General features: G+C 39.0%; 2 protein-coding genes across 2 annotated transcripts in view; both read left to right on the top strand.

The window, feature by feature from the left end:
- Kyat (Kynurenine aminotransferase) overlaps window positions 1-24,452 on the top strand; it is a 467,753-nt gene that overhangs the window by 354,042 nt on the left and 89,259 nt on the right. The gene's annotated exons all lie outside the window — the stretch shown is intronic.
- LOC141400769 (toll-like receptor 5) overlaps window positions 1-24,452 on the top strand; it is a 309,334-nt gene that overhangs the window by 215,441 nt on the left and 69,441 nt on the right. Inside the window, exon 3 of the mRNA XM_073980260.1 lies at window positions 5,732-5,754. The gene's annotated coding sequence lies outside the window, so the exon portion shown is untranslated. The remainder of the gene's footprint in view (window positions 1-5,731; window positions 5,755-24,452) is intronic.

The raw sequence follows: 24,452 nt of genomic DNA, 5'->3' as shown, positions 1-24,452 counted from the left end.
TGACGGGATGCAGTCATTCTCCTTTCATGCAATACCTACCACATGCCATGTCACAGCACAACTGCACTGGTATCATACTTGCCATTGTGCAGGCTTTGCTCGTCGTTTTTCGAAACAAAAAATCTCCGCTCTTCGCATATAAAATGGAAATTTATGCAAAACGTTGTCGCTGCACCATCATTTCGGAGGTTTTGTTGCTGTGTTTTTTGCCAAATTTGAATATTGTTGCCGGATAGTTTTTTCTACTTCTTTTTGTTCTTCGTTTTTGTGTGCAACATCTTTTGTATTTTGGACTTTGGTTTGCAGCAGCACTTGTTCTGTATGACGGAGGAGGTGATGATGGTCCGTCATTCGACTTTGTTCTCTTGCCCTTCTCCTTACCCTGAAGGCAGTGTTGTTGCACCAGTGTGAACATTTTGCAACACATTTTTGACATTGCTTTTAGCACTTTATAATTCATAAAATTTCTGCAGCGAAATAACACCATGATAGAAGGCTAGAAGAAAGGCTAAGCTGAATTTCTCTTCCTTTTACAATCGGAGCAAATGGCAAGGCTTTAAATGTTTCCTCATGATAGACTCTTAATTGTAGTGGAGGTTAATGTGTTAATTATGGGAGTTGAATTTGTTCGCTTTTATTAAGGAACACAAGCTTTGGAAGACACTAGGAAATATTGCTCTGGAAGACACCTCTGTAACGCACGCGAGCTTTAAAAGACACTTTTCTCAGAAAAGTGTGCTTTGAAGACACTTCTCTTGGGAAATGTTACTTCGACACATTCCTCTCAAGGGATGCTTGGGAGGATCCTTTCTTAGGAGGATGTGGTTTGGAAGACACTTTCTTTTAAAAAGGGTGCCGTGGAATACTCATTTTTGGTACATTCAATTATGGAAGACACTTTCCTGAGGAAAAGGTATTTTGGAAGACATTTTCTTTAGGAAGGGGTGCTTAGAAGTTCCCTTCCCTAGAAAAAGGTGCTGCCGGAAAAACATTTTGTTTGGGGAAGGTTTCTTCAGAAGTCCCTTTCCTTCGGAAAGTGTTCTTTGGAGGACACTTTGTTTTGGAAGGGATGAGTTGGGTGTCTGGTAAAACTTTCCCTGGTAGTATGAAAAACACTTTCCTTAGGAGGGAATGCTTTGGCCGACACTTTCTTTGAGAAAAGGGAAGGTATTTTTCTTGGGAAAGGATGCTTTGGAAGACACTTTTCTTGGGATGGAGTGCTTTGGAAGAAACTTTTCTTTGGAATGGATGTTTTAGAAGACAAGGAAAAGAAAGACACCAAAATCGCCCTTTCCTAAGAAAAGTATCTTCCAAAGCACCCTGGAAGACACTTTCTCTAGTAAAGGGTGCTTTGGAAGACACCTTTCTTGAGAAAGGGTGCTTTGGAAGACACCTTTCTTGAGAAAGGGTGCTTTGGAAGACAACTTTCTTGAGAAAGGGTGCTTTGGAAGACACCTTTCTTGAGAAAGGGTGCTTTGGAAGATACCTTTCTTGAGAAAGGGTGCTTTGGAAGACACCTTTCTTGAGAAAGGGTGCTTTGGAAGACACCTTTTTTGAGAAAGGGTGCTTTGGAAGACACCTTTTTTGAGAAAGGGTGCTTTGGAAGACACCTTCTTTGAGAAAGGGTGCTTTGGAAGACACCTTTCTTCAGAAAGGGTGCTTTGGAAGACACCTTTCTTCAGAAAGGGTGCTTTGGAAGACACCTTTTTTGAGAAAGGGTGCTTTGGAAGACACCTTTTTTGAGAAAGGGTGCTTTGGAAGACACCTTTCTTCAGAAAAGGTGCTTTGGAAGACACCTTTCTTGAGAAAAGATGCTTTGGAAGACACCTTTCTTGAGAAAGGGTGCTTTGAAAGACACCTTTCTTGAGAAAGGGTGCTTTGGAAGACACCTTTCTTGAGAAAGGGTGCTTTGGAAAACACCTTTCTTGAGAAAGGGTGATTTGGAAGACTCCTTTCTTGAGAAACGGTGCTTTGAAAGACACTTTCCATAAGAAGAAATTAGTCTACTAAAGAGTAGATGGACCCAGGTGTCGTCCTCTGGAGTGTGGATGGCCCAGACATCGTCTACCAAAGAGTAGATGGCCTCAGTTTTCGTCTGAGAAAGGGTGCTTTGGAAGACACCTTTCTAGAGAAAGGGTGCTTTGGAAGACACCTTTCTAGAGAAAGGGTGCCTTGGAAGACACCTTTCTAGAGAAAGGGTGCTTTGGAAGACAGCTTTCTAGAGAAAGGGTGCTTTGGAAGACACCTTTCTAGAGAAAGGGTGCTTTGGAAGACACCTTTCTAGAGAAAGGGTGCTTTGGAAGACACCTTTCTAGAGAAAGGGTGCTTTGGAAGACACCTTTCTAGAGAAAGGGTTCTTTGGAAGACACTTTTCTAGAGAAAGGGTGCTTTGGAAGACACCTTTCTAGAGAAAGGGTGCTTTGGAAGACACCTTTCTAGAGAAAGGGTGCTTTGGAAGACACCTTTCTAGAGAAAGGGTTCTTTGGAAGACACCTTTCTAGAGAAAGGGTGCTTTGGAAGACACCTTTCTAGAGAAAGGGTGCTTTGGAAGACACCTTTCTAGAGAAAGGGTGCTTTGGAAGACACCTTTCTAGAGAAAGGGTGCTTTGGAAGACACCTTTCTAGAGAAAGGGTGCTTTGGAAGACACCTTTCTAGAGAAAGGGTGCTTTGGAAGACACCTTTCTAGAGAAAGGGTGCTTTGGAAGACAACTTTCTAGAGAAAGGGTGCTTTGGAAGACACCTTTCTAGAGAAAGGGTGCTTTGGAAGACACCTTTCTAGAGAAAGGGTGCTTTGGAAGACACCTTTCTAGAGAAAGGGTGCTTTGGAAGACACCTTCCTAGGGAAAGGGTGCTTTGGAAGACACCTTTCTAGAGAAAGGGTGCTTTGGTAGACACTTTTCATAAGAAAAAAAAAAGTCGTTTACTAAAGAGTAGATGGACCCAAGTGTCGTCCTCTGAGAGTAGATTGCCAAGGACATTGTCTACCAAAGGATAGTTGTCAGTTGTCATCTACTATAGAATATATGACCCCAAGGCTAGTCTACTCTAGAAGAGATTGCCCCCAAGGTGTCGTCTACTATAGAGTAGATGGCCCCCAAGGGGTCGTCTACTATAGAGTAGATGTCCCCCAAGGGGTCGTCTACTATAGAGTAGATGGCCCCCAAGGGGTCGTCTACTATAGAGTAGATGGCCCCCAAGGGGTCGTCTACTATAGAGTAGATGGCCCCCAAGGGGTCGTCTACTATAGAGTAGATGGCCCCCAAGGGGTCGTCTACTATAGAGTAGATGGCCCCCAAGGGGTCGTCTACTATAGAGTAGATGGCCCCCAAGGGGTCGTCTACTATAGAGTAGATGGCCCCCAAGGGGTCGTCTACTATAGAGTAGATGGCCCCCAAGGGGTCGTCTACTATAGAGTAGATGGCCCCCAAGGGGTCGTCTACTATAGAGTAGATGGCCCCCAAGGGGTCGTCTACTATAGAGTAGATGGCCCCCAAGGGGTCGTCTACTATAGAGTAGATGGCCCCCAAGGGGTCGTCTACTATAGAGTAGATGGCCCCCAAGGGGTCGTCTACTATAGAGTAGATGGCCCCCAAGGGGTCGTCTACTATAGAGTAGATGGCCCCCAAGGGTTCGTCTACTATAGAGTAGATGGCCCCCAAGGGGTCGTCTACTATAGAGTAGATGGCCCCCAAGGGGTCGTCTACTATAGAGTATATGGCCCCCAAGGGGTCGTCTACTGTAGACTAGATGGCCCCCAAGGGGTCGTCTACTATAGAGTAGATGGCCCCCAAGGGGTCGTCTGCTATAGATTAGATGGCCCCAAGGGGTCGTCTACTATAGAGTAGATGGCCCCCAAGGGGTCGTCTACTATAGAGTAGATGGCCCCCAAGGGGTCGTCTACTATAGAGTAGATGGCCCCCAAGGGTCGTCTACCATAGACATTTATCTTAGGAAAGGATGCTTTGGAAGACTCTTTCCTTAGAAGGGGGTCCTTTGGAAGAGTCTGTCCTTGGGAAAGGGAGCTTTTAAAGGCGCTTTCCTTAGGAAAGGGTGGTTTGAAAGGCAGTTAACTTAGGAAAACTTTTCTTAGAAAAGGGGCTTTGGAAGACACTTTCCTCAGGAAATGGTGATTTGGGAGACACTTTCCTTAGTAATATATACTTCCTTCCTTTCATCTATTTTAGAACATACATCCTTAGGAAATGCTGCTTTTGAAGACACGTTTCCCAAAATTCGAGTGCTCCCACATTTTCCTACACTCTCCTCGTTGCTTCCTCTCACTGACATATAGGATTCTTTAATTGCTTGTCAATGTTCTTAGACATTACACTCCTTTCCCGCCCAATTCCTGACATTTGCTGCCACGCGGTCTGTTGCTGGGAGTCAGAGAGAAGTTTAAATCACTAACGTTTCAACGAAATCGTTTTTAACAAAAATGGGTCTCCTTGCATTATTTGTCGTAAAGCATTCAAAGTGGCGGCGTCATCTGTTGACCTACGGTCGGAATGGCTCAAATCTACTTTCACTTTAATACTCCATGTTGACCTCCTCTTCCATCATCGCATTTCTCCTCAAACTGCATTTCCATAAATTCAGCTTTATGAAATCATGGCACAGTAGTAGTAAAACATCTGTGCAACAGCAGAAAAACAAGAGAAGACGAAGAAGCACAAGCACAAAAGAAAGGATGTTTCGCGAATTGGAACAAATTGCTTTAAATGCAAATGAATTTCAATGTTGTTGGTCCTTGGTGATGTTGGTGTTAGTGTTGCCACTACAGAGTAAACGAATTGCCGTATTTACATTTCCGGCATTTTACATAATTCCCAGTTTCTTTTTCGTTTCTTTTTGTATTTCTTTGTTTCTTTTTGGAAGTGTACGTTTAGTACGTGAGTGTGTTTTTGTTTGTGTGTTAAGGGGCTCTCTGCTTGAGTGGCATTTCTTTGTGTCACTTTGATTCGTTTTTTTGTGTTCGCTTACCTGGAAGGGCATTTTGGCCATGCAATTGTTATTTCTATGGTGCGAACAGCTGTTAGTTCAAATTTCTTAGCGAGGACTTATCCTTGACTTCTGGTAGACATCCAATCGTCTCAGATGGCTTTGCACAGAATTTCATTTATTGTCATTCGGCTACTTTGCAATTTTGTGCTATTGCATTTTCAATGTTTTTTTGCTTAACATCTGTTCCAGTTGGTAGCATTGCAAGACTTTCACATTGGCGTCTCCAACCTTGTTAAGGAGGTCTTATTTGTCCTCCGTCTTTTCTAAAATACATCTTGGAGTAGTTAGAATTTCGTGCCTTGGGTAAATGTTAATTATTTCAAAGGTCTTCTCATTATTCATGCCAAGGACTTGAGCTTCACACAACAGATGGCTCTTACTACCCCTCTGACCTTTTGCGATTATTCCATTTTAAACTCATTCAATTCGCTTTCACCTGACATCAGTCAATTTTATACAATGCAAATAAATGACATTCCATCAATACCCAAGATAAGCAAGCAAACGAACAATCCCACGAAGAACAGCTTTTCTTCCCTTTCCTTCGAATTGCAGATAAATGAAAACCTGGCATTTCAAAAACTCCCTCAGGAGAATGTTGCATCGTTTATTGCGAAACGAAATAAAATAAAAACAATAACAGCAAAAAATACAAACGATGATAATTTCCTATTTAAATATTTACTTGTGTTTGTTTCATTTTCTGTTGTTCTCTTTCTCTCTTTTCAGAACGATTGCATCAACATTGTAAGGTAAGTTATTTGCAAGGATAATAAAAATGAAATTCTGTTAAGAGGTGAAAAGGACTATGGTGATTTTAAGGGAGAAGTGGGAAATAAAATTAATGTTTTATATATTGAAGATTATCCCAAAAGGTGCCTTCGAATACATTTTTCTTGGAAAAAAATGCTTTGAAAGGCACTTTCATTGGGAAAGGAGGGTTTTTAAGATTCTTTTCGTAAGAAAGCGGTGCTTGGGAAGACACTTTCCTTAGGTAATAGTGTTGTTTAAGATTCTCTCCCTAGGAAGGGTGCTTTGGTGGGCACTTTCTGTGGTGTTTTGAGTGCTTTGGGTGCTTTGAGAGACGCCTTCCAATGGGGGACCGTCGTAATATGGGACCTGAGTAGAGTTGTAAAATCTAGTTCATTTAAAAGATCTAGTTCAATAGTTCAGCTCTTTTAACTGAACTAGTTCAGTAATCTAGTTCATAGTTCAATATCCAGTTCAATCATTCGGATCCACTACCTTGATCCAAAACATAAACAAACACATCACTTTACGAGGGCATCACATAACACTGACGACGGCGTCACTTTATGCATTTGTGAACGACATGTTGAACTAAATTGTGAGTCGTTCGTTCGTTGATCGTTCTTCGTGGATCTTTCGGTTGGCGCTCAGTGAACTATTGAACTATAATGAACTATATTGGCTGATCTAGTTCATACGCCCTTTTCGATGAATCGTTCAATTGAACTAGTTCGTTCATGAACTATACAACTCTAGACCTGAGTACAACCTGTTGGAAAATAATCAAAACGAGGCGAGGTTGTAAACTGCACTTTTCCGAAATTTTGTGTGGGAGGTACCCGAATAAGTGAACAGATATAATCCATATTTGGCACAAATATTACGATGTGCAATGTATGGACTAAATCGGTTACTCCCTTCGAGAGTTATCAGGCGAAACATTTTAGGGAAAATGTTGAACTTTTGTTTGGGAGGTACCCAAGGGAGTGGACCGTTATGACCCATTTTCGAACTTGATCTAAGTTTAGACAAAATATTACGAAGGCCAAACATACATACTTGGGGTCTAAAACCATTATTTCGATAAGGCACATTTTGGTCGTCGAATATATCCTCGTTAGCCTTAAGGCTGAGGATACAGTAACATTGTTATGGTCTTCTATGGAAGGAAAACCTTTTACTAGTCTTCTGTGGACAAAAGAACTTTTCAGGTCTTCTAGGGCCAGTGTAACGTGACAAATGTTACATACATACAACAAAACCAGCGCTCTACCCCTACCATCACAGTAGCAGCGAATCAGCATGCACTCAACGGCACCTTCATCTACACCGGTCATGCATTGAAGTCATTCGTTTGCTGTAATCAAAGCAGAATAATTTTCATACACTTTATACCACCTGAACCTCAAGTATTTCAGTTTTCGTCGTTGAAGTCAGCTTGCTACTGCTGGGGCTTGCTATCCACCAAGGTAATCTTTGGTGGAGAGTTGCGTTTGCAAATTTTGGAAGGGACAACCCGTTGTGGCTGTCCCATTAATACATTGCACACAGTGAATTCTTGTTTACTGTCCCTCATAGAGACTTCGGTTTCCTGTTCCACACAGAGACTTCGGCTTTCTGTCCCACACAGAGTTTTCGGCTTTCTGTCCCACAAGGAAGCTTCGGCTTTTCCGTCCCACACAGAAACTTCGGCTTTCTGTCCCACACAGGTACTTTAGTAGTCTGTCCCCCACAGGAACGTCGGTTCCCTATTTATAGAGATACGTAGTAGATTGTACGAGATCGTAGCAGTAAATATTGTAGCGTTAGCTAGTTATCAGACCGTAGTACCCAATCGTCATCAGCCGAGCTCCCGAAATCATCAATCAACACGTTCCCGATCATCACTAAATTGTAGAATTAACTAACTTCTTCCTTCCCGTTCATCGACAGCCGAGTTCACGAACATCGTCAGCCGAGTTTGCCAATTCCATCATATTGTCGTCACCCGAATGATCAGCAATCAATACGTTGCCGATCACCGTTAAATCGTAAGACCCGAACGCTAACAAACTTCGTCGCCACAACAAGCGCATAACCCGATTATCAATCAGGCTCGTCGTTCCCGATCATCAACGCAGTTCATCATTAACGAACATCGTCGATACTGAAACATCAATCAACATCGTCGTTCCCGATCATTCCTAGCAGTTAGTCACCCTTATCACCGGCCTTACAACAAGCCTTCTCGAGCCTATCAATATCGCATTTCATTGAATTAGAACATACTAGTATTTAGATCAACAAACATCCGATTGAACCCCTAGAAGGGATAAAACTAGTTTTTTATTTCGTAAGGTTTAGTGAGTCTTTATGGAGACCCTGGACGCGACTGGACTTACGCCAGCCGACGAGAAAACCACGTTGCACCAGGTGGCCCTTTACTTGTGTTCTATGGACTGAAGACCTTTCACAGGTCTTCTATGGACAGAATTCGTTTTACAGGTCGCTAATGGACAGAAAACCCCTTACAGTATTCTATGGACCGAAGACCCCTTAAAGGTCTTCTTTGGAGTGAAGTCCGTATACAGGTATTTTTGTGGCCAGAAGACAATTCATAGGTCTTCTTAGGACAGCACACCTTTCACAGGTTTTCTATGGACAGAAGATCTTTTATAGATTTTCTATGGGCCGAAGACCTATTACAGGTCTTCTAGGGACAGAGGACACTTTAAGAGGTCTTCTATGGACAGAAGACTTTTTACTTGCCTTCAGTGTAGAGAATTCGGGTATTCTATGAACAGAAGACTATTTGCAGGTCTTCTATAGGCAGAATACCTTTTACAGGTCTTCTATGAACATAAGATCTTTTATAGGCCACTTTGGACAGAATCCCCTTTTCAGTTGTTTTGTGGACAGAAGACCTCTAAAAGGTCTTCTCTAAACATTAGATCATTTACAGATCTTCTATGGACAGAAGCTCTTTTACAGACCTTCTATGAACATAAGATCTTTTATAGACCTCTTTGGACAGAAGACCTTTTTCAGTTGTTTTGTGGACAGAAGAGCTCTTAAAGGGTTTCTATGGAAAGGCAACCTTTATATGTCTTCTCTAAACAGTAGACGATTTGCAGATCTTCTATGGACAGAAGACCTTTTACAGGTCTTCTATGGACAGAAGACCGTTTACAAATCTTCTAAGCCCTTTTACAGGTCTTCTAGGGACAGAAGACCTTTTACAGATCTTCTGTGGACAGAAGCCCGGTTACAGGCCTTCTATGAACATAAGATCTTTTATAGGCCTCTGTGGACAGAAGCCGCTTTTCAGTTGTTTTGAGGACAGAATTGTATGGAAAGACAATCTTTATAGGTCTTCTCTAAACAGTAGACCATTTACAGATCTTCTACGGACAGAATACTCTTTACAGATCTTCTATGGACGGAAGACCTGTTACAGATCTTCTATGAAAGGAAGATCTTTTACAGGTATTCTATGGTCAGAAGACCTTTTACAGGTCTCCAATGGACAGAATAACTTTTACAGGTCTTCTATGGACAGAAGACCTTTTACAGATCTTCTATGGTCAAAAGACCTTTTATTGGCCTCTTTGGACAGAAGACCCTTTTCAGTTGTTTTGTGGACAGAAGAGCTCTTAAATGTATTCTATGTAAAGACAATCTTTATAGGTCTTCTCTAAACAGTAGACCATTTGCAGATCTTCTATGGACAGAAGACTTTTTACAGATCTTCTATGGTCAAAAGACCTTTTACAGATATTCTATGAATAGAAGCCCTTTTACAGGTCTTCCATGGACAGAAGACCTTTTATAGGCCTCTTTGGACAGAAGAGGTCTTCTATGAAAATAAAATCTTTATAGGTCTTCTCTAAACAGTAGACCATTTGCAGATCTTCTATGGACAGAAGACCTTTTACAGGTCTTCTATCGGCGGATGAACTTTTACAAGCCTTCTGTAGGCCGAAGACCATTTGCAGGTCATCTATGGGCAGAAAACCGTTTTACATGTCTTCTATGGTCTTTTATCACTTGACCCGAAGGAAACCCTTTATCTACTAATGAATTTCTTTACATATTTTTTTATTCTTTATCCTCACAATCTTCATATCGATAATACAACAACAACTTATCCATACAACGACACAGATCCAACTTCTTCATATCGTTACTACAGAGCACTTATGTTTATGAAGACATACATACATCCACACACACATCTAAATATGTGCATAGTAAATGACCTTCATATGTTATTCAGAAATTATTTGAAAAATTGAAAGCAAAAAAAAAACCAAACAAAAAGGTGAAAGGAAGGAAATAAGGACTACTATTTTATGTCGATGATTATATGTGTGTGTGCTCCTCCTCTTCTTGTTTTTAGCTGCAACAGCAGCACCGGAGTAAAATTGAAATTGCTTGCCTCTCCATTCATTGTAAACATGTAGGTCAATATATTCGATTCGAAATGCTTACTACGTCGATTTCTGCCTGCTACCTCATTCAGTGTTTGTTTGCCTGGTTTCCTGAATAGGAGGCAAAAGCCATCCATACATCCACTCAATCATCGATTATTGGAAAAGCTGACTTAATTGAAAATTTTACAAATACATATTCATAAGAGTAACACAGCTACAAAGACACACACCCAAAGAATATACAGAACAGCATAGAATGTAAATTTAAAATTGTATTTCAAGGACTAGCGAATAATGATAACAAAAAATAATACTAAACAAGTAAGAGAGGGTTATAGTCAGACAGGGCCGACCATGTGATACCAACTCCACTACACCTGGGCAGTATTTTCCAAGGAATTTCTTTTCTATGATTGCGACATATTTTAGCCGTCCGGTCATACATACATAAGTTGATATACATAATAACATACCAGAGATATAGAACATATATACATATATACGCCGTCATTACTGGATACGTAAGATATTATTTTCCGTATTTTATAATGACCAATCGGGGCTTTTTCGCTGCATATTATTAAAACAAGTTAGAAAGTATCAGTCAGCTGGACCAACGGAGACATACCCCTAGCCTCGGACACAAAGAAAATAAGTAAACTCAATGCTTATAACGTCCCTATGTTTTTTTTTAATTTTGGGCCAATTTCCCAAGAAGAATGGACTTTAACGCCAAAAAAAAATTATTTTGTAATAAGGGCCACAAAGACAAAAAAACAAGTAAGAACGGCGTTAAATTCAGCCGGGCCGAACTTGTTATACCCTCCACCACTAGTTGTATTGAAGTAAAATGGACCAATTAGCTTCCTTTTGTTTATGAAGAAGATTAAATACAAAATTTCAGCAGTTTAGGTAAAACAATGTGGCTACCCTTCAAAATACCGAAATTCCGAAATACCGTTCTATGGGGGCTATATCAAAACGTCAATCTATAACGACAAATATCTAATGGAAAGTTTGCAGACTCGAAGAAGACTAAATACCAAATTTCCGATATGGCGGATATAGGAAGACGTATACCTATACTGATAATTCACTTCTGGAATATTTTATAACCCCATGGAAGCCTAAATAACAAATTTCAGTCATTTCGGTGCGATATTGATGTCACAACCTTCAGAATTACCGAAAAATTTCGGGGGGAAAGTTTTATACTAGCAACGAATACTAAGCACCAAATTTCAGCCATTTCGGAGGAATATTAAAGCCACAACCTTCAAAATACCGTAAATCGGGAGGTACCGTTCAATGGGGGCTATATGAAGGCATGGACATTTACCGACAAATTTAGGAGGTCAAGTTGAATACCCCCAACGAAGACTAAATACCAAATTTAAGCAATTTCGGACGAATATTGAGGGCACAACCTTCAAAATACCGAAAATCGGGAAGTATAGTTCTATAGGGGGTATATGATAGGTCCACGCCTTCAAATTTCATACAGAAAGTTTTATATCACAAACAAAAGCTATATACCAATTTCCGTGGAATATTGAAGCCACAACCTTCAAAATACCGGAAATCGGGAGGTACCGTTCTATGGGCACTATATGAAGGCGTGGACCTTTACCGACAAATTTAGGTGGACAAGTTGAATACCCCCAACGAAGACTAAATACCAAATTTAAGGCATTTCGGTGGGTAATTGTGGCCACAACCCTCAAAATACCGAAATTAGGGAGGTACCGTTCCTAGGGGGCTATATGAAGGCATAAAACTTGGGCAAATTGAATACCCCCAACGAAGACTAAATACCAAATTTAAGGTATTTCGATGGGTTATTGTGGCCACAACCCTCAAAATACCGAAAATCGGGAGGTACCGTTCTATGGGGGCTATATGAAGGCATAAACCTGTACCGACAATTTTAGAGAGGCAAGTTGAATATCCCCAACGAAGGCTAACTACTAAATGTCAGCCATTTCCGTGGATTATTGTGGTCACAACCTTCAAAATGCCGAAAATCGGCAGGTACCGTTATATGGGGGGCTATAACAAAACATGGACCGATATAGCCCATTTGTAAGTCCAAGCATCGTGGGAGTAATAGAAACTTCTATACCAAATTACATAGCTCTATCTTAAAAATTGCGAGCTGTATCTTGATTTCAACAGACGGACGGACGGACAGACGGACATCGTTATATCCACTTAGAATTTTACCCTAGTCAAGAATAGATATACTTTATAGGGTCTCCGATGAATATTTCGATGTGTTACTAACGGAATGACAAATTTAATTATACCTTCCATATTATGGTGGAGGGTATACAAATCCAAAAAAAAAAGTATCAGTCCGCTTTGCCGACAGGGATATACCCTCAGCCTGTGTAAATTGAAACACTTTTTTCCCCAAAAATTTATGTATTGAGGGGTTTCAAAATGTTAGGCGTATGAACCGACAAAAATGTTGATTAGGATTAAAGTTCAAAAGTTTTGCGGAGGAGGTACTTAAAGGAATGTACCGACATAGACCATGGATGTGCCACTGGGGGTTTTTACAACCTTCGGGCTGTTTTCTTAAGAAGTATGGCCTTGTCCCAGAAAAAACTTTTACCGTCGTAATGGAGGCACTGAATGCAGTTGCTTCAACAAAACTCAAAGTTATTCGAGGGCAGGTCTTAAAGTGAACTTATCCGAAATTTTGTGTGGAAGGTACCGGATGGAGTGGACAAATATAGTCCATATTCGAACCTGATCTATATCTGGTAGATATATTAGGATGTTTAAAGTATGGACCTACTCGGTCACTCTCTTCAAGAGTTATCGTGCGCACAATTTTTCCGAACATTTTTGAACTTTTGTCAGGGAGGTACCTGAAGGAATGGACCGATATAATCCATCTTCGAACTTGAACTAAGTTTGGACAAAATATTACGGAAGCCAAATTTTGGACAGAATCGGCATATCCGTTCGAGAACTATCTTGCGCTCCAACCACTACACTGGGTGTCATATGGGTTTTTTCAACTTTCAGGCTATTTTCTCAGGAAGTATGGAGTTGCCCCTGATGAAACTTATACCGTCGTATGGGGGGCAGTGAATACAAGTTGTTACAACAAAAACCAAGGGCCTAAACTGCCCTTTTCCGAAATTTTGTGTGGGAGGTAACCGAAGGAATTTACCTATTGAGTCCATATTGGAACCTCATCTAAGTCTGGTAGAAATTTCACGATGTGCAAAGTATGGACCAAATCGGTTACTTCCTTCAAGAGATATCGTGCGCACACATTTTCCGAACATTTTCGAACTTTTGTGGAGGAGCTAGAGGAAGGCGTGGACCGATATAATCCATCTTCGAACTTGAACTAAGTTTGGACAAAATATTGCGAAATCCAAATTTTGGACCGAAACCTTTGAGCCGTTCGAGAGATATCGTGCGCACCAGATAGCCAGCCAGCCAGACCGATGGACATTGCTAAATCGACTCCAAATTGTCTGAAACGGATTTCGTCCAAACGTACTTGGGGTCCAAGGCCATTATTTCGATGAGGCACATTTTGCCCGTATGAAAGTGTATATACCCTCGTTAGCATAAATGCTGAGGGTATAAAAAGTGACCGAGGTGTGTTGGTAAGAAAAGCGAGAGATCATCTATAAGTAGAATGGATGATATTCTATAAGAACATAAAAAGTTCGAGAGATCATTCAAAAGAAGAGCTAGGGATGTTTAATAAAAAAAACCTGTATAAAGAAACAGAGGGGTTTTCTATAAGTTGACCTAGTGAACTTTTATAAGAGACACAGAGTTCTACTATAAGAAGGACTCCTGTAAGATGAACGAATAATCTTTCATAAGAAAGTCATCGATAAGTTGACAATTTTCTGCTAAGCTAAACAACAACTTCGTTAGATTATCTATTTTCAATTTTACTGTTATGTCATATTGAAATTAAATTAAAAAATAATTTGTCTTTCCCTTTCTCATTGGCTGCAGAGCATCTACTTATTTCCAGAGGTATTACTGAAAAATGCGATTTATTATTGGGATTTGGGGGAAGCCCAAAAAGAGAAAAGAACAAAAAAATCACGGAGCAAAACTTATCAAGCAAATGAATATGGCCAACATGTTGGCATTTTAAAAATGGCAAGCAATTAACATCAACTCAAGCTGTTGGTGCCATCCTCTTTTCTTTTATGGCACCACCAACAAGTTAAGCTGCCATCAGCAGCAGCAATGGCAAATTGATGCTAAGCACTGTGGTATACAAGGTAACACGGGTCTCTTCCAATGATATTCTGAAGAGGAACTTACACTCCTGGTTTGAATGACGAAGGGAAGAAGAGGGATGGTCCATTCTGCTCCAGCTCTCGATAGCTTTTAATGTTCTTAAAAGCTTCCTTTCTTACAAAGCCACTGTAGATTGTAGACCTGATGCTCTTCCAATGATATTCTGAAGAGGAACTTACACTCCTGGTTTGAATGACGAAGGGAAGAAGAGGGATGGTCCATTCTGCTCCAGCTCTCGATAGCTTTTAATGTTCTTAAAAGCTTCCTTTCTTACAAAACCACTGTAGATTGTAGACCTGATGCTGCTACTGGATTTCTCATTGTCATTGCATTAAAAATGTGGCATCCAGCCAATTGGCCCGCTGTCTTTGGCTGTGTTAAATAGCAAATGAAACTGCGACAAAACAAACAACAACTGTTGTAGCAAAAAAAAAAACGAGAAAAAAAATCATCAGAAACCCAGTTTATTTCGTGTTGTTACTCCACTGCAATAAGAATTCAGAGGATTAAGTTGATTTTATGAACGGCAAATGACTAAAAATTTATGAATAATGTGGACAATTGGTCGTATGTAATCGCCGATTACTTACCCTACACTACGATTTGTATTGAAGTAAAATGGAACAATTAGTTTCCTTTCATTTATGAAGAAGACTAAAAACCAACTTTCAGCAATTTCAACATATCAAAATTCGGGAGGTACCGTTCTATGGGGGCTATATCAAAACATCGATCTATACCGACAAATTTCTGGCGTAAAGTTTTTAGACTCAAAGAAGACTAAATACAAACTTCTGATATTTCGGTAAGATAATGTGGCTAAAACCTTCAATATAAAATCAAGAGATACGCTTCTATGGGGGATATAGGACGACGTGGACCAATACTGATAATTCTCTTCTGGAATATTTTACAACCCCATGGCAGACTAAAGAAAAAATTTCAGTCATTTCGGTGGGATATCGACGTCAGAACCCTCAGAACTACGAAAATCGGAAGGTACCGTTCTATGGGGCCTATATCGAAACGTGGACCTATACCGACGAATTGCAGTCGGAAAGGTTTTTACCTCCAACGTAGACTATATACCAAATTTTAGCTATTTCGGTGGCTGTTTTTCGGTATTATAAAGGTTATGGCCACAAACCTTCAAAAAAATGAATATCTGGATGTATCGTTCTATAAGGGCAATAAGAAGGCGTGGACCTGTACCTAAAATTTCAGGTGGAAGGTTTTGTATCCACAACGAAGACTAAATACCAAATTTCAGCCATTTCGGTGGAATATTGAGGCCACAACTTTCAAAATACCGAAAACTGCAATGTACCGTTCTATGGGGCTATATGAAGGCGTGGACCTATACCGACATGTTTAGCAGGGAAAGTTGAATACCCCCAACTAAGACCAAATACCAAATATCAGCCAAAGTTTTATACCACCAACGAAGACGAAATACCAAATTTCAGCAATTTCGGTGGAATATTGAGGCCACAACTTTCAAAATACCGAAAACTGTGATGTATCGTTCTATGGGGACTATATGAAGTCGTGGACATATACCGACAAATTTAGAGGGGAAAATTGATTACCCCTAACAAAGACTGAATACCAAATCTCAGCCATTTCAATGCATTATTGTGGTCACAACCTTCAAAATACCGGAAATCCGAAGGTACCGTTCTATGGGGACTATATGAAGGCGTTGACATACACCGACAAAATTCTGGGTGTAAGTTTTATACTCCCAACGAAGACTAAGTACCAAATTTCAGCCCTTTCGGAAGAATATTGAGGACACAACCTTCAACATACCGAAAATCGGGAGGTATTTTTCTATAGAGGCTATATGAAGGCGTGGACCTATACCGACAAATTTCATATGGAGAGTTTTATATTCCAAATGAACACTAAATACCAAATTTCAACAATTTCGGTGGAATATTGATGCCACAAACTTCAAAATACCGGAAATCCGGAGGTACGATTCCAGCAGGTCCTCCCACTGAAGATCTTCTCATAGAAGACCAGTAGGTTTTTTTCCTTGATGTGGACTACCACTTGGTCAATATGACTTTTCATGCAGGATCAGCTATTCTTCTAAGAGAAACCCAGTAAGGTTTTCTCATAGTATACAAGAAGGTCTTCTCGTGAGGTTTTTCTCAAAAAGGTCTTGTTGTAGAAGACCGGTAGAGCAGTGGATTTCATCATTAAGAACTCGTGGATCTTCCCATTGAAGACCAGTGGGACTTCTCTTAGATAACCTGAGAAACAGTTGGTCTTCTAATCGAAGGGTAATTGGTCTTCTACCAGTAGTTAGATTAGGTTATGCTATGCGCAGCTGCCGTTAATTGTTGACAGCCAACACATTTCTGAAATTATTTAAGAAAAGTGTGTAGGAGGGGAAAAGATGATGCAAAGACAGGAAAGACGTAGAAGAAAATTAGATATATCATAGAGATGGGGGGGAAGAAAATAGTTGAAAATTCATAGTCTATATTGACCCGTTCCATAGCCACTTAAGGCTCTTGCATTAGATTAACAGCGCTGTAGGATCAATAGAGGAAAAGTAAGGTATTCCTTCCCAAGCACACCAGCAGATCTGTTAATGGAGTACTTGTAAGTTGTCTCACTGAAGAGCGGCTGGTCTTCTCATAGAAGTCCAGTGGGTCTTCCCGTAGACGATCAGTGGACCTTCTTTTAGAAGGCCAGTGGGAATTCTCGTAGAAGGTCAGTGGGTCTTCTCGTAGAAGGCCAGTGGGTATTCTCGTAGAAGGTCAGTGAGTCTTCTCATAGAAGGCAAGTGGGAATTCCCGAAGAAGGTCAGTGGGTCTTCTCGTAGAAGGCCGGTGGGTCTTCTCATAGAAGGCCAGTGGGTATTCTCGTAGAAGGTCAGTGGGTCTTCTCATAGAAGGCCAGTGGGTATTCTAGTAGAAGGCCAGTGGGTATTCTCGTAGAAGATCAGTGGGTCTGCTCATAGAAGGCCAGTGGGTCTTCTCGTAGAAGTCTGTGGGTCTTCTCATAGAAGGCCAGTGGATCTTCTCGTAGGTAGAAGTCAGTGGGTATTCTCTTAGAAGCCCAGTGGGCCTTCTCATTCTCAATAGATGGCCAGTGGGTATTCTCGTAGGAGGCCAGTGGGTCTTCTCATAGAAGGCCAGTGGATATTCTCGTAGAAGGTCAGTGAGTCTTCTCATAGAAGACCAGTGGGAATTCCCGAAGAAGGTCAGTGGGACTTCTCGTAGAAGGCCAGTGGGACTTCTCATAGAAGGCCAGTGGGTATTCTCATATAAGGCCTGTGGGTATTCTCGTAGAAGGTCAGTGGGTCTTCTCATAGAAGGCCAGTGGGTATTCTAGCAGAAGGCCAGTGGGTATTCTCGTAGAAGGCCAGTGGGTCTTCTCATAGAAGGCCAGTGGGTATTCTCGTAGAAGGTCAGTGAGTCTTCTCATAGAAGGCCAGTGGGAATTCCCGAAGAAGGTTAGTGGGTCTTCTCGTAGAAGGCAAGTGGGTCTTCTCATAGAAGGCCAGTGGGTCTTCTCATAGAAGGCCTGTGGGTATTCTCGTAGAAGGTCAGTGGGTCTTCTCATAGAAGGCCAGTGGGTATTCTAGTAGAAGGCCAGTGGGTATTCTCGTAGAAGATCAGTGGGTCTTCTCGTAGAAGATCAGTGGGTCTTCTCGTAGAAGGCCAGTGGGTCTTCTCATAGAAGGCCAGTGGGTATTCTAGTAGAAGGTCAGTGGGTCTTCTCGTAGCAGACCAGTTAGTCTTCTAAAAGAAGGCATTTACTTCTAATGGATTACCAAAAGGTCTGCCCATAGAAAAAAATGGGTCTTCTCATAGGAGAGCAGTAGGTCTTCTCGAAGAAGATCAGTAGGTCTTTTCAAATAAGACCAGCAGGTCTTCTCTTTGTGAATAGCATGTTTTCACTGGAGTTGTGCCAAAGGAACTACATATATGAAACTATCTAGTTCACTTCGCAGTTTCAATGGCCCACATTTTGTCTTTGAACAAACTGAGTATACATAATATCACACGTTACGTTTCATGTTATTACTCATACGTTTCACGTTCTACGTTCTAGTTTTCACATGGAAGATCATTAGGGCTGAAAACCCATAGCTCTTTTCATAGACGAACTTCTCATGGAGGACCTATAGGTCTGCCCATAGAAGATCAGTGCGTCTTCCTAAAGAAGACCCTAAGGTATTTTCATAAATACCACAAGGTTTTTCGACAGAACACCAGTAGTGCTTCCCTGGTTCTTCTTCTGGTCCACTCGTGTAGGATTAGGCCTGTTGGTTGGTTGCTTTATGTTCAGAGCCTTAATTAAAATGTTTAATATAAATAACGCCTATGGGTCTTCTTCTGAACTACCAGAATGACTTTCCACAGAAGAGCAGCAGGACTTCCTACAGAAAAACTATAGGTCTTCATATAAAGGAACAACAGGTCTTCCCATGGAGGACCAGCAAGTCTTCTTATAGAGGATTAGTTGGTCTTCTCATGGAGGACCAAAATGTCTTCTTGGTAGTTTTTACAGAGAAAACTAATAGGTCCTTCATAAAAGGCAAGAATTTAGCTTTTCGGGTCTTCAATAAGAAGTCCTGCCCCCCTATTCAGTAACTTTTTAACAACTTTACTCATTGTTTATTTTACAACAATTTCATTTGTTTGTTTTGTAGGTGTAACGAAAACAAAAGACATTTTAACAGCTTTTCAATCAGTAAAAGTTACAGATTAGGCCTACTGGTATCCTCAGGTACTTTCTATTTTTCCACAACAATACGTTCTATTGTATCCCTCACCATATTATTATTTTGATAGTTGACTACACACGACTTGCGACTACAGGAATATTTAAACAGTTCAAAAATGATTGGAAATGGAAATTTGTGTCATCGACTAAGTGGCATTTTAGTGGTTGGGGATGGTGACGGTATAGTTAGGCGAAATTGCATGCAATTCAAACCAAACAATAATAAATGAGCCTTAAACACAATCATACATACAGGAGCAAACGTTGATCAAAATTAAAAAAAAATTAATTCTACTTTTTGATACCAAATGTGTTCATATCTACTCCTAAGGAGTTAAGATTCTCTAAAATAAATTTGGTATGAATTACTTCTTAGCGTACTCTTTAAGATAAGCATCACAAAAGAGGAAATTTAAGATGTTAGTTTTCTAGGTGAATTCAGTCAATTTTGTCAGAGCAGGAGTAGCTGCCATCATTATAGTATTTAGAACCATGCCAAAATCATTGATGTTAGGACTCGTATTTTAGATATATTCACTGGACAATAGCCGTAGACTACCCCCGCATTTTTACATACAATATCAGGAACCTATGACTTATCCTGATGATGTTATTTTACTTTATATTACTAAAATACGTAATTTTACAAAGCCCATAGATATTTCAAAAACATTTTGGATCGAGCACACATAATCTTCTGAAAGAATTTATTATTAAAAAACATCAATAAAATATATTTTGTGACCGCAGATAACGAAAATGTGAATAAAAACGGTAGAATATGGTCCTAATATCATATATAAAAAGCGAAAGCTTCTGGAGATGTTAAATATTATAGCTACAAATTTCTTTTGTTCAGAGACTCATAATGAAATTTGATTTCGAACATTTCTTCTCTTGGCACAATCCCCAAAAAGTGAAACATTTTAGGAGATTTTGGCTCAGTATGGAATAAATTTGAATTAAGAGTCCAAAGGTTTAACAAATAATTTCTACCTATAATATCTAATTTTGCAACGTAATTTTCTTAACAAAGTATTTTACTTAGATATCCAGTTTGTTCTGGAACTTACAGTGAAATTTTGTGTAGAACATTTCTTCTTTTAACACCTTTTAGTAAAGTAAACAGTACAAAATTATTATAAGAGAGGACAAATTGAAGATAAAGGACCATTGGTTTAAATGGAATTTTGATAAAAAGCTAGTGTCTGGAAATGTCAACGGAGAAAAAGTTCTTGTCGAATTATTTGGAGAAGAATTAGTAAATAAAATTAGTTTGAACTATGTAGAGCTAATTAAAGATACGTTTTCAAAAAACTAATTACGAAAAGCGAAACAATAAAACCATATAACATGTCAATTTTATCATACAATATAAATGGATTAGAAAATAAATACCTATACCCAACATTTTTCCAATATTTAAAGCAGTTTGAGTCGGAAAAAACTGAGAGAGCGCGAAGTTATTTCAGCGGTTTTGAATTGTTCTTCGATCCAGCAATTCGCAACCATAGGTATGGTAGAGCTATTGGCGGCAGTTTGATTGGAATAAACAAAATTTTAAAAGATTTGTATATTAAATGTGAGGTTATGGATTCAGATGGAAAAGTTTATATAAAAATTAATACCAAGGATAGTGAGTTTTCCATAATACCTCAATATCTAAGGCCAGCTACATGGGAAAACGACTTCAAAAAACTTAAAGAATTCCTACAAATAGCCGATATATCAAACCCTATAATAATAGGCGATCTTAATGTGAGAATAGGAGAATGGAATCAAGATATTGGTGATGTTTATAAAGAATCCTTTCGTTCTGGATATGATGTGAGAAAATCGAAAGATATAACCATAAACCAAAAAGGAATACAGTTTATCCAAATGTGTGAAGATTATAACATGCTAATACTAAATGGAATAACGAGAGGAGACCAGGATGGAAATATAACATATCTTTCAGCATTAGGCGAGTCGGTAAACGACATATGCGCAGCTTCAAAGGAAACCTTAGGAATCATAGAAGAACTTAAAGTTGAGAACAAGATATGGTCAGACCACTTTCCAATCTTGGTAAAAATTAATGCTAAATATGATCCCTTTAATTCAAAAAGTATGCAACTTCTACCAAAATTATTTTGGAAAGATGAATATAAATATAAATACCAAAGAAATTTAAACGCAAGCCTATGTAACATTGCAGAAACAAATCAAATTGACTTGAAAGATATCTGTGAAATAATAAAAACATCTAACGTAAATTCATCTGGATATAAGAAGCCTTTTCAGCCTAAGCACAAATGGTACAATAATAGATGCAACAACGCGAGAATTAAAACTTTTAAAATGCTGAACATCTACAGAAGAACAAAAGATTCAGAGGATAAAACTCGGTACATAAATGCACAGAAATTCTATAAAACCGTGTGCAACTTCAGCAAACTATCATATTATAATAATGTTAGCATCAATCTTAATCGTGTAAAGAATTCTAAGGAATGGTGGAAAATGGCAAGAGAGATCCGAAACCAACATAATCTCATTGGATCGGCATTATCACCTGAAATTTTTAAACAGTATTACGAAGAGCTGCTTAATAATTCTAAGGAGGTCTCGCTTATCCATTATGCTCCGTATTACAGAAGAGATAGAGATTTGGATAGGCCGTTTACTTTGGCGGAACTGAAGCATATTTTGGTGGGTTTAAAACGTAATAAAGCGGCGGGCGAAGATAGAATACCCTACGAATTTTTCATAAATGGTACAAATGAATTACATAATAATCTTTTGAGTATATATAATGACATATACAATAGCGGAATAATTGATCCAACTTTTATAAACTCCATAATCTTCCCAATACATAAGAAAGGAGACCTTAATAACCCATCGAACTATAGAGGCATTTCATTTATGAACTGCGCAGCAAAAATATTTATGGGCATGTTGAATGAGAGATTGTATGATTGGGTTGAGAAACATTCAATTTTAACGGAATTTCAAGCTGGCTTCCGAAAGAATTACTCCACCATTGACAATATTTACAATCTTGCAACAATTGTAAACATCAAACTAACTGAGAAGAAAAAGGTATATGCATTTTTCATAGACTTCAAAGCCGCATTCGATAACATCTCAAGGCAGGCGCTTATATATAAATTATTCCAAATCGGATTATCATATAAAGTTGTGACTTTGATACAAAACATTTATAGTAATACACAATCAGCAATATGGAATGGAGAGCAACTATCCGAATACTTCAGAACAACAAAGGGTGTGAAACAAGGCTGCCTTCTATCGCCGCTGTTATTCGCTCTATATATCAACGACCTACATGAGTTTGTAGAGGGTGGTTTGACAGTTGGTAATCTTAACATAAATCTCTTATTATACGCAGATGATATTGTCCTGTTAGCAGAAGACATACAAGTTCTACAGAATATGATACTTAAGCTGGAAATGTACTGCGAAATGTGGAGTCTAGAGGTCAATCTGAATAAATCAGAAATAATGGTTTTCCGTAATGGAGGGAAGTTAAGCCGATATGAAAAATGGACATATAAAGACAGAGAAATAAAGATTTCGAATGAATTTAAGTATCTAGGGGTTATATTTACTCCTAAAATGAAATTTTATAAACATCTACAAAACCGTAATAATCAGGCAAAGAATGCTATCAATGCAACGTGGCAGCAGTTCATAGGGAGATCAGACATAAATATGAACTCGAAATGGAAATTGTATTTAGCTGTCTGTAGATCGATACAGACGTATGCAGCCCAGGTATGGGGTTTCTCATATTTTGAAGAAACTAATACCGTACAAAGATATTTCCTAAATCGAATTTTGCGTGTTCCAAGTTTTACACCTAATCACATTTTGATGTTGGAAACGGGAGTAGAAGACACACAAATATATACACTTGGATTACACTTACAATATTTGGGAAGAATTTTGTTTAGCTACGGTGGTAACAGACTACCGAAACAACTATCAATGTTAATATTGCAAAATAATAATTTCTGGGCAAAAGAATTGAGTACACTTTCCCAAAACTTCAATCTTCAATTTGAACTGGCAACGACATCTCCGAATAATTGGAACGTCTTCACCAATGACCTGATAAACCATATGAAAATGCACATCTACGAAGAACGACTGCGCAGGAAGGAAGAAAGCCAAAGTCTGCGAATATATAAATATCTAAACTCAAACAGAGCACATCTATATTTGAATGAAAAGTATTCCTGTCAGAAAGTCTTATGGATATTCAAAGCACGAAGTGGAATGATTCCATTAGGATATAATAGCTTCGAAACAGATGCTTCAAACAGAGAATGCAATATGTGCAATAGGCATAAAATAGAAACTCTCCAACACTATATTGGTACCTGCCCCATATTCAGAGAGTTTCGACTGACAATCTTCCGGAAGCCAACACTAGAAGAGGCAGAAATATTCCGAATACTTGATGGACAAGAAGAAGAAGACTGGGACAAACTAGCCAACTATCTAGAAATCACATATAAATATCGGCAACTAATACTAAATCAATTCTATTAAATATTAGTCTAATTTTATATTAAGCGACAGACGTATTTGTAACATCGTCGCAAAATTACAATTAATTCTTTAATTGAAGAAATTATGTTTGTATACTGAAGTGAAATGTTTAAAATTTTATATTCAATAAAGAAGAATTACTACTACTACTTAACACCTTTTGTCTAAAACTAAATTTTATGTTACTTTCATGCATCAACTCGAAAAAAGACCAAAACAAATTTATTCAAAAAATATTTGGGTGTTTTGTTAGCAAATTTGATGTATATATTGTATATACATATTTCATTTATTCGGCGACTTATATTGAAATTTGATGGAGAATATTTTTGTCTTTGACGTCTTCTATCTAGAATGAAGTTTTGTGGAACCAAACTTAATAAACTCAGATAAAGTACAACATTAACCCTAAAACGTGATTTTACTTTGGGCAGATTCCTGTCGTTTAGGTACGATTTAGAGTTTTGGTGTAATCGGGGACCTATAGTAAAATTTTACGACAAATAATGTTGTAGAATAGTTTGGTCTGATACGATCACATTTTAACGGAGTTTTTAAACGTTTTTGAAAAAAAGGGCCAAAAAGACCCGTTTAGTGACTCGCATGAGGGTTAATTTTTCTCGTAAAAAGATACCCCGCATTGTTGTCAGTAATATTGCCAACGACACTTTGCAAGGATTGCAAGG

This window comes from Musca autumnalis, unplaced genomic scaffold (genome assembly GCF_047663935.1).
Source record: "Musca autumnalis isolate F117 unplaced genomic scaffold, ASM4766393v1 scaffold_1, whole genome shotgun sequence".
Lineage (NCBI taxonomy): Eukaryota > Metazoa > Arthropoda > Insecta > Diptera > Muscidae > Musca > Musca autumnalis.
The sequence above is the reverse complement of the archived record's forward strand: the minus strand, read 5'-3'. Positions and strand labels throughout refer to the sequence as shown.